Consider the following 12,153-nt stretch of genomic DNA (forward strand, 5'->3'; position numbering starts at 1 on the left):
AGAAAGAAAGAAAGAAAGAAAGAAAGAAAGAAAGAAAGAAAGAAAGAAAGAAAGAAAGAAAGAAAGGAAAAGAAAGAAAGAAAGAAAGGAAAAAGAGAGAAAGAATGAGAAAGAAAAATATGTATACAAACAAAAAAGAAAAAATGCAAGCAAAATTTCATGTATAACCAATTTAATAACATTGATTTTTTTCATGATAACATGCATTTCAAACTTGAATTCCATAATATTTTAGGTCTATTTGGTAAACAATGTTAGGTTGAAAAACTAAAGTATGAATAAAGATTTACCCAATGGGATATAGTAGGTTAGCTTAAAAGACTGTAATTGTGCACATAATGCTTAATGTTTATCTTTAAAAGAAGTGCTTAATTGTGTGAAAGTATTTTCCCAGAAAATTACTTTTTAATCTTCCGAGAGGCAGCCTTTCCATTGATTCTCAATCACAATAAGAAAAGGAGGGCTAAGAACAAAGGCCCAAGCTTAAATAATAGAAAAGGTAAACCACCATGTGGGCATAATTGGGAAATCCAATATTTAGGCTGAGATGATTATTATTTCATTCTTTGAAGATAACTGTATTTCAATTTACTTCTGTTTGCTAGAACAAATTTTATAGGGATAGCTACAAGAGGAATTAATTTTGATTCCTGAAATTAGGTATGGAAGTAAAAGAAAATTGCCCTGAAACCACAAGAGTACAAATTTGGCTTTATGAAACTGAACCTCTCCAGTCAAGCTGAACTAGCTGGTTACTCTACTCTCTGACAGTTAAAGCTATTTGCAAGTATTCTGTTGAATGTAAGGAGGATTTTGAAATAAAACTAGAAAATGACATCTTTTTTTTTTAAGACCTTGTGAATATCCCTTAAATACATTCTTTTTACATACTTAGCAAATGAAGCAGCACTCAAAGATCACCGCCTGGCATTTTATTATTGATAAAATAATTCTGTTAGTCATTAAGGAGAAAAATCTTACTTTTCAAGAATCTGATAAAAAATTTAAAAGTTCATTACTATTTCTTCTTTGAAGTCTTGGATATAATAACTGAAATTGTCCCACGGAGCCTTAGAATTAGCAAACCCAGTATGAGATTCAGTCTAAAAAATCAGATTTTAAAATGGGGTCCGAAAACTAAATTTTGTATTTCTTTGATTTTTTTTTCTGTTTTTACCAACTTATTTCATATTGAACTCCTTGATATTCCTAACCTTTATTCAAATAAGAACAAAATCAGGTTGCTAAAACTCAAAGACCCCCTGGAAGGCATTTTCAAGTATCATCCTAAGAAACTAGTAAATTACTATCATTTACGTTTCATTCTATCTTCTTATCATTCTTTTATTGGTCATTTTCTTTTGCTTACAAATATAAATTAAAGAGTTTTGGTTTTGGTTTGGTAGAGTAACTTTTACTGGTATAACTTAACCCTCTTCCAGAAAACAAATACAAACTCTAAACAAAATATTTTTTAAAATAACTATTTAAAGGCATGGGAAATCAAATGTATTCATAAAATTAAAGGGAATTATATCTTTAAAGTGATTTCCTCATTTTATTAGAGCATATTTCAGTCCACCTGGCATGAGGTGACTAGAACCCAAGCAGAAAACTGCTGTCTCAGTGTCTTGAAGTCTCAGAGGACAGAGTTTGGGGCTGCCAGAATTGCTGAATATTGAGTGTAAAAATCCTGAGGGAAAAAGAGAACACTGAAGGGGTATGCCCCAAATCTATGTATAACTATCCTCAAATTACTGGCTGTTCCCTAAGCTGTGTATGCACGGAGAAGACTCTAATAATAATGGTGACAAACATCAAGTGGAAGACTGATTTAAGTGGGTAAGTATCTCAGTACCTTCCTACAGAAGGAAGATACAATTTTGAGTTTGGGTTCTGCTCAGTGAAATGCTACGAGGTCATGTCTTAAAACTATCAATGATGTAGCAGGACTAAAATATTTATCTCAAACAGAGATAAAAGCAAAACATCTTTTCGAATCAAGTATAAAACCAAGCTTATATAGTTCAAGTTTAACAGCCAACAGTCTGAAAAACAAAAATCAACATTCTTCAGAGGAAGATAACAGAATTCAGATTTCTACTAAGTATTATCTACAATATATAGTGTACAATAAAAATTACTAGTTACATGAAAAAAAAAATGTGGCCCATACTTAAGAGAAAGACCAGTCAGTAAGAGAGATTCCAAGATAACCCAGAAGTGGAATTTTCAGAAAAGAACTTTATAGCATCTATTAAAAGCATACTCAAGGATCAAAAGGAAACTACTGTCAAAATGAGTGAATATATGGAGGATCTCAGTAGAGATATAGGAAATATAAAAATAACCCAATGGGAATTTAGAATTTATAAGCACGGTATCTGACATAAAAGATTCACTCAAAGGGATCAACAGATGACTGGAGACAGCCAAAGAAAGGATCAATGTATGTAAAAAATGTTCAATAGAAATGATCTAACGTGAAAAATAGACATAAAAATGACAAGAAAACAAAGAGCCTCAATGATTTGTGACACAAAATCAAGTGATCTATTATGTGTAATGGGAGTTCCAAAAGAACTAGAGAGAGAAATGGGATAGAAAAAAATATTTCAGCATATTAGAGCTGAAAAATTTCAAAATTTGGTAAAGAAAATAAACTACAAAGAGGTCAGCAAGTGCAAAATCGGATAACACAAACTAGGCCGTATCTAGACATGTATAGTCAAACTGCTGAAAACCAAAAGAAAAAACAACGTATATTACAAAGAGAGACACACAACTCTAAAAATCATGGCTTACATTTCAGCAGATTTCATGGAGCCCAGAATATAATGAAATTTTAAAGTGATGACATTTTAAAACCAATAACAAGGACTTCTACTTCTGGGATGATGGAGTACATGTATTTTCCCTATTCCTCAAAGAACAACAAAAAATATATATTAGGGCTGACCTTAATCTAATCTAATTATAAGAAGAGAAAATTTGGACACAAACACCAGATATATCCATGCAGAGAGGAAAGACAATGTAAGGATATAATGATAAGACAGCCATCGACAACCCAAGGAGAGAGGCCTCAGAAGAAACCAAATCTGCTGACACCTTGATCATAAACTTCTAGACTCCACAACTGTGTGAAAATAAATTTCTGTTGTTTAAGCCACCCAGTGTGTGGTACTTAGCTATGACAGCCCTAGAAAACTAAGATGATGATAGATGATATATAGATGATAGATGATAGATAGATAGATAGATAGATAGATAGGTAGATGATAGATGATAGATAGATGATAGATAGATAGATAGATAGATAGATAGATAGATAGATAGATAGATGATAGATAGATGATAGATAGATAGATAGATAACAGACAGACAGGTGTGTGTATGTGTGTGTGTGTGTGTTTGTGTATACGTGTAAAATTCTAAGAAGACTCTGAAAGGTGGCAAGAAGGTAGACCAGCAGGGACCTCAGGACCCAAGGGACAGCATGGTGGTGAGTTCTATGGGATTTCTTTTTTTTGTATCCCAGACTTGGAGCTGAAGATGATAGCCTAGAAATGTCAGAAAGTGCGGTCAAAAAACCCCCCGAAAGGGGGCGCCTGGGTGGCTCAGTCGTTAAGCGTCTGCCTTCGGCTCAGGTCATGGTCCCAGGGTCCTGGGATCGAGCCCCGCATTGGGCTCCCTGCTCGGCGGGAAGCCTGCTTCTCCCTCTTCCACTCCCCCTGCTTGTGTTCCCTCTCTCGCTGTCTCTCTCTGTCAAATAAATAAATAAAATCTTTAAAAAAAAAAAAAAACCCAAAAACAAAAAAACATAAACATCTTCTCTCTAGCCAAGGGACCAGGAATAGGCAATCTAGTAAGACAGACAACTTTTAGACAATAACCAATCTACTCCAATAAAAAGCAAAGAAAAACTATGGCCACACTCCATCTACACCAGCAAAGCCTGAGTGGGAAAGCCAGACTTCCCCTTATTCCACTTGTCATTATCCCCTGAGGTGTGTCGGACAAGGTCAAGTAAGAGTTGGGATTTTCGTCTCCACCAGCTGGTAATGAGTCCCCTGACCCGAGAGTTAATGAAGACCACACAGCCTAGATCCCACACCCACCCAGCAGTAACAGAGCACTGCTCCTCACAGGTGTCATGGCAGGCTTAGAGGAGAGTCAGGACTCTTACCCAGCACTAATGGGGCCATTCCCACCACAACATCAGGGGACTCCACATGGGGAGCTCAGAGTTGAATTTCAGCAAAGAGCAACAAAGCCCCCACTCTCTCGTGGGGAGAAGGCCAAGTGGGGAACCTGAACTTTGACTTCCATCTGGAAGTACTGAGGCAACATCCCCTTCCCCTTCCCTGATGCAGCAGTGTCAGAAAAAGTCAACCAAACCAGAATTTTAAATGAAATCTAAAGTCTCAGAATATAACATGAAAATGTGCATATTTCAACTGAAAATCACTCTTCATATCAAGAACCAAGACGATACCAGGCTGAATTAAAAAAAAAAAAAAAAAATCAACGGACACCCAGATCAAAATGACAGAAATGTTAGAATTATCTGACATAATGAAACCTGGATGGTGAGTGGGGGAAAAAAGCAATCTCAAAAGGTACATACAGTATGATTCCATTTATAGAACATTCTTAAAAAGACAAAGTTATAGGAATGGAGAACAGGTCTATGGCTGATAGGGGTTAAGAAGAGGGTAGGGGCTGGAGAGAAGTGGGTATGGCTATAAAATGTCAATATGAGGGATTCTCATAACGATGAATATGTTCTGAATCAGTTGAAGGCCTTAAGACAAAATCTGAGGTTTCCTGAAGTAGCAGGAATTCTGCCTTAAGATTGTAACGTAAAAATCCTGCCTGAATTTCCAGCTTTGTTGGCCTGTACTACAGATTTTAGATTCAAGGCTACATCAACTCCTGCCTGAGCATCCAGATTTCCTACTAGTTAGCCCTCCCAACCACGTAAGATTAAATCTTTTAATATATCCTATTGGTTCTGCTTCTTTGGTTTTTATTATATATATATCTAATAAGATAATAATGGTCATATAGTGGGATCATAAAAAGTACTCAATAACCCAAAGAAGGCAGGGAATGAGAAAAAAAGAACAAAGAACACACGACAAGGGGACCATGCCTCCTCGTCTCCTCAGTGCAGACTCATGTGCAGCCTGTGGGCATGAGGCAGACAGGGCTGTAGGACTCCTAGGGCTGCTCCCTGACCCTGGCACCCACAGGGGGCTGGTAGCCCTCAGGCCCAGCAGCTGCTCAGCCTGTGGCTTTGGGGGTCATGGATTTGGCACCCCACCCTCTGCAACCCTACCTGCTCCTCATGTAATTGGACAAACCCAGTAGAATCTGGTTGTTGGGTCTGCCACGTATCTGGAGCACAGAATCGGCCTGTGAATCAGGATGTTTTCAGATTCATACATAGAATAGCTCTTTGGCATTAGAGCAAGCTGAACTACTCATGGCATGTGGGGCAGCGACCACAATAAAAAGCATAGCTCTGGGAGCAGCATCCCTACTTCATGTAATCCCCGACTCACTAATAAAAAGAATTACATGCAAGGCCTCAATTAGCCTTGCAGTTGACTTTTAACTGGGGATTGTTACTTGGATGGTCTGCTACCAAGGGCTCAGTTAATCCAGCTGTTTACCTGATTCTTTATTTTCTAGAATTGTGACAATAATATATGATACTATCTATGTTCATCAGGACAAAAGAGATGGTCTGAAGTCCACAGCACTGTGGCTCCGTAGAAACACCAAGCAGTGGCTCAGTGGCTCAGGGGCTTCAGTGTCATGATCCTGGAGGCACTGTAGCCGGTAGGGTTCTAGTCAGAACCAGACCACTTGCTGCTACAAGGCTCTGGCCACAGGAGACCATTAGGCTCATCAGGTTTATACTCAGACATCCACAGACCTGAGGATGGTGGAGATTAACTTTCCTCCAACCAAATAATAGGACTAACAGTTTTTTAGGGATTGTGCTTGGGAATTTGTGGAAAGAAAAGAGAGACAAAACAAAAAAATATAAATAGTAGAATATGAAATGGGCAAATGAAGTTTATCCAGGAATTATCAAAACAAATGTTTCGATAAGTTTCTCAGGTCTTGTTGCCACATATTTAGATTTGATTAAACAATCTGTTTCAATGTATTAAAAAGTTAAGAATCATAAGATGAAGATTTACAGCATTTTGCCTGGATGTTAGTCTAGCCATTTGCTAGCAAAATTCTTACCCTATCACAGAAACCAGGGACTCCGGAATTTGAGATGACCTTGAGAATCTAAGTTGATATATTCTTCTGTTCATTGTAATTCTCCTCTGAAATAATGGGGGTTATATGTTTTGACACTTCAGAAAAAAATCTCAAGCATTTTAGAATACACATCTAAATGATTATCTCTGTATAAAAATGGACTTTCTTTTTAGGAAAAAATAAAAGCTGCTATGGAAAATTAGGGCTTATTGTTTTTAATTGTAACCTTTACTCACTGTCAAAAACTGTCATTCAGAAAACTATTCTATATATACATATACACACACACATATACTCTCTCTATATACACACATATATCTGAATTTAAATAAGCAAAAAATGATCTTGCTTACTATAAGAAAAAGAAACACGATAAACTGGAAAACAAAGAGCACTATTGTAAACTTAAATGCAAGTATATTGATAATTACTTCAAATGCGTAAGGCCTAAGTGCTCCAATTATAAAGTGGAGCAGAGTAAGACTCACTTTATGTTGTCTATAAAAATCTACTTTAAATATAAATGCAAAGATAGGTTAAAAGCAAAAGGATAAAAGTGATATATCATGTAAGCACAAATCAAAACAAAGAACGGTTGTAAGAATTATTAGATAAGATTTATTTCAGAGAAAGGAATATTATAAAGGATGAAGAGTAATGTTTTATAATGTTAATGTTTATAATATTAAGGGCCAATTCATAATTGAGTTAGATGAAGGTGGTCAAAAAGTACAAACTTCCTGTTATAAGATAAATAAGTCTGGGATGTAATATTCAGCACGATGACTAATAGTGAACACAGCTGTGTGGTATATTTGAAAATTGCTAAAAGTAGATCCTAAAAGTTCTCATCACAAGGAAAACAACATTTTTTCTTTTCTTTTTTATTCTTTTGTATCTATAGGAAATGATGAATGTTAACTAAACTTATTGTGATCATTTCACAATACATGCAAATCAAATCAGTATGCTACACCTACCTTAAACTTATACAGTGCCATATGTCAACTATATCTCAATAAAACTGGGGGGAAAGGTAAATTTTTCAAGGAGACATAAAACCCTAAATGTATCTGCACTTAATCAAATATATAAAGTCAAAACTGGCTTCAACAATATCAAGTGCCTTATTACCTAGGGGATGGTCCATAAATCTGTATTTTTCTAATCCTACCCCAAATGAATGGGAATGGCTAGAGGGGGAGGCATTAGTGAGGTTCATATTTCTTCCACCAATGTGGATCAACACAGTGGTTAACCTGAGTGCACACTTGTGAAGGAGAAGTTTGGGTTGAAATAAGTAGAAAGAATGTAAACTAATCACTGAGGGTAAAGGAGTTAACAAAGGAATTATTCATAAGGGAACACTAAACACTACTTTGGTACCTTGAAAAAGACTTAACAGCAAAAAAAATAATTTTCTCTCTTAGCTTTGGCTCAGATGCCTGTAAGGATGATATACTTTTTTCTGCTAAGCTCCATCATTACTAAAACAAAAAACCATAACCTGGGAGACAGCATTATGAAACATAGTTATTGGAATGGCTTATGTCATACCATGTTATGCCATGAAAGAACAGAAATCCTCATGATGTCTAAATGGAACAACATTAACAAGGTGTGTCATTAGGCTCTCATTTTACAGGCTATATTTACTACTGTGATGCCAAATGGGACTATATGTGAATTTCTTTCCGTAGGCCAAACCTCATGCATTTTATTCTGTATTAAAACTGAAGATTGGGGTGCCTGGGTGGCTCAGTTGGTTAAGCGGCTGCCTTCGGCTCAGGTCATGATCCCAGGGTCCTGGGATCGAGTCCCGCATTGGGCTCCCTGCTCAGCAAGGAGCCTGCTTCTCCCTCTCCCTCTGCCTACCTGCCACTCCCCCTGCTTGTGCTCTCTCTCACTATCTCTCTCTCTGTGTCAAATAAATAAATAAATAAATCTTAAAAAAAACCCTGAAGATTATTGTGTAACCATCAATTTTAATGAACTGTTAAGAAAAGGTAGAACGATAGAATGTCTTCTGCTACTTGTCTAGCATCTCACAGTGTTATACCTTGAAAGAAAAACTAAAAGAACATGTGAGTTCTTGAGATCAATCAGTCTAACCTATTGGTATATATACCAGAGATGCAATACCTGGAAATTTGGAGACTAGCTATGAAGGACATTCTGGTATGTATGTACGTGTATGTATGTATATATATACATGTATATTTATACACACACACACACACACACATACACACACACTAATTTCCCATATGACTTTGTCCTGGAAAATATGGCATTTTTAGGTATAAGATATGTTCCCCAATTACACATGGACAATTAGCACACAGTGGGCACAACAAACATGATGGAAAAAAACAACAGTTCCAGATCGAACAGAGCTTTAGGGGAAATAAGAGCAGGCCTAGAGATATTTAGATTAATGGAATTTGCTTTAATTAAGAGAGTTATCAGAGAAAAAAGTTCTTGGAAGAAAAGGTGGCTTGGGGAGTATTCAAATTCCATGAAGTAGAAGACTGCAAGCTGTTTGTTCTGATAATACAGTTTTAACTAACAGTTTGTGCAAATGAAACAAAGTTAAGACAACATGCCCATACACAACAGTGAGAAAAAGCTTTGTATCATAACACAGGCAGGAGTTTTGGATATATTACTTCAAATAGAGGCAAACATAACCCAATCCCATTGGCCTGGTATACAACTGTCAAAACACTAGTCCATTTATGGAAAATATACAGCTCCCCTTATTAATACAAGTTTCCAAATGGGGAGTATATTTTATATCAGTCTTGTTAACATCTACGGCAATATCATAGATCAGAATAAGACAGTTCAACTGTACAATTTGTGAGTACAAATTTTCAATTTTACACGAATACACCCAAGAGACAGTTAAAAGACTCTCTTAAGAGCCTCCTTCCATTTGAAACCCATCTTGTTTTGATCCTGTGTGATGAGGAACCTATCTTCACACAGAACACCTAGAACTTCACATCTCACTGAGACATAGTCTTTGGTTAATAATTGTGTACATAATAATGTTTGGCACATAGGAAATAGCTATTTCCATTGGAAAGTATTAATAAACACTACAGTCATAATTTCTGATTTGTTTTGTAATTATATCTTTAATAGTCAATGTTGCAATTTGGTACAATATTCAGGTCATTGGTAAAGTCAATTTGATAGATGACATAAGACCAATGATAATACAGAGAGTTGATCAAATGTACTGGGAAATTGACTTAAAATCTGCTTAGGATATAATCTCCATGGGAGATTATGGGCCTGAATTGCACTTAGATCTCCTTAATAATAAGTTAATTATTTATTAAAAGCTATAAGCTTAAGCTTATAATACAGTTCAAACTGCAATAGGTAAAGGTTATAAGAAAAAAGTTAAGTTGGTGCAAAAATCTGATAAAATTTTCACAGGAATTACATTAGTTTGGTTGTCTTCTTAACTTGATAACTACAGTTCATTGGTATAATGTGGATTCATTTCATCTGGTCTGGATTGATCTCATGCTTATCTCCAGAGCTATCAACACTTGGTCAGTGCTATGGAAATTATTAAATGATGTACAGTATTCCATACCTATGGGTTTCTGAGTTGTTTCAGAGCAGGATTTAATAGCCTAAAAGCATTGTTTAGAAATACTAATTGGATTTATAATTTGCACCTGGTTTCAGTAAATGGTAATGGGGCTCCAACAATTAAGGCTGGTCACATAGCTAGAATATGTCTATGATATCAGTGTACTCTAAAGACCTTCACCATTATAGACCTTGGGTTTCCTGATACTAAGATGCTTTGTCTGTAAGCAGTTAGTGATGGTTTGAGACCTTCAAAAATAAAGTTGTTTTGTGAAGACAAGTGTTTGAGACCTGTGAGTCCTGGTAACAATTGAACAATTAAGTTGATTAATGTGTAATTAGCTCAATTGTGTAATACACTACCAATTTCTCAAAAATTAATAGAAAAGTATAAAGATCCAGATGAATTAGAACAACACTATCAACTTTGCCAAACTGACATTTATAGAACACTATTCCACACTAGGTGAACAAGTATTCTTTTAAAGTATACACAGAACATTCATCAAAATAAACCATATTCTGGCTCATAAAAAAAATCAAAATAAATTTGATAGGATTGAATACATACAAAGTATGTTATCTGAACAAAACAGAAGTAAACTTAAACAAAGATATCTGGAAAATTCCCAAATATTTGGAAATTAAACCATACACTTTGAAAGAACTCACAGTTAAAAGAAAAATCATAAGGCAAATTATAAAATACTTTGAACTGAATGAAAAAAAAATACCACATACAAAGATATGAGGTTCACAGTTAAAGTATTGCTTGCAGGGAATTTTATGGCATTAAATTAAATGATCATTTTAGGAAAGAAGAAACATTTCAAAGCAGTAATTTAAGTTTCAACTTAAAAAGGTAGAAAAATAAAAACCAAGCGATATCCAAAATAACTACAAGTAAGGAAATAACGACATGAGTAGAAATCAATGAACTATAAAATGAAGTAGAAAACCAAAAAAAAAAGTAGAGAAAATCAATGAATTCAAAAGCTGGTTCTTTGAAAAATACAATAGTGGATAAAATAATCGATTAAAAAAATACAAATTACTGATATCAGGAATGAAATAAGGGATTTTACCACACACATTAACTGATGTCTATGTCTTAATCTCTAAACCTATGCAGATGTTGCCTTATATGGCAAAAGGGACTTTACTGATGTTATTAAGTTAAGAATCTTTATTTACTGGGTGGGCACAATGTAATTACAAGAGTCCTTACGAGAGGAAGGCAGAAGGTTCAGAGTGAGAGAAGGCAATGTGATGACAGAGACAGAATCAGTAAACTAGATTTGAAAGGGGTATACTACTGGCTTTGAAGACGGAGGAAGTGGCTTGAGCAATGAATGCAGGGAACCTCTAGAATCTGGAAAGGTAAAGAAAGGATTTTACCCTAGAATCTCCAGAAGGAACCGACATTGCCAACACCTTGACTTTAGACCAGTGACACTGACCTTGGACTTCTGACCTCCAGAACTATAAGATAATAAATTTGTGTTATTATCAGCTGCTAAATTTCTGATAATATGTTACAGCACTAATAGGAAACTAATACAGTTAGTAGCCTTTTCAACAAACGGTGCTGAATTGTATAACCATATGCAAAAAGCAAACCTCATATCTTGTCCCACACCATTATAAATATTGGATAAGAATGAATAATAAACTTAAATGTAGAAGCTAAAGATATATTTCTAGGGAAAAAAAAAAAGGAGAAAACTGGATTAGGCAAATATTCCTTAGATAGAATACAAAATCATGAACCAGGGGCGTCTGGGTGGCTCAGTTGGTTAAGAGTCTGACTTCGGCTCAGGTCATGATCTTGGGGTCCTGGGACCGAGCCCTACATCAGGCTCCCTGCTCCACCGGGAGTCTGCTTCTCCCTCTGCCCTCCCCCCGCACCCCACCCCCCTCGTGCTCGCTCTCTCTTTCTTTCTCTCTCTCTCTCGCAAAAATAAATAAATAAAATCTTTTTTAAAATTATGAACCAAAAAATATGTGTACATGCATAAACTGGACTTCAGCAAAATACTTTGCTCTTCAAAATATACTGTTTAAAAAATGAAACAACAATCCACAGACTTGCAGAAGATATTTACAAAACATATATCTCATAAATAACTTGGATTTACAACATATTAAGTAGACAGACTAACTTAAAAATATGTAGATAGGCAAAATCTTTTAACAGAGACTTTACCAAAGAAGTACGAAATATAAAAAGCAAATAATCACATGAAAAAGAAA

General features: G+C 35.6%; 1 pseudogene; it reads left to right on the forward strand.

Moving 5' to 3' along the window:
* Positions 1-5,491: 5,491 nt before the first annotated feature.
* On the forward strand, positions 5,492-6,065 carry LOC123324327 (annotated as a pseudogene).
* Positions 6,066-12,153: the final 6,088 nt, after the last annotated feature.

Source organism: Neomonachus schauinslandi, chromosome 3 (genome assembly GCF_002201575.2).
Source record: "Neomonachus schauinslandi chromosome 3, ASM220157v2, whole genome shotgun sequence".
In the NCBI taxonomy this organism is placed as follows: Eukaryota; Metazoa; Chordata; class Mammalia; order Carnivora; family Phocidae; genus Neomonachus; species Neomonachus schauinslandi.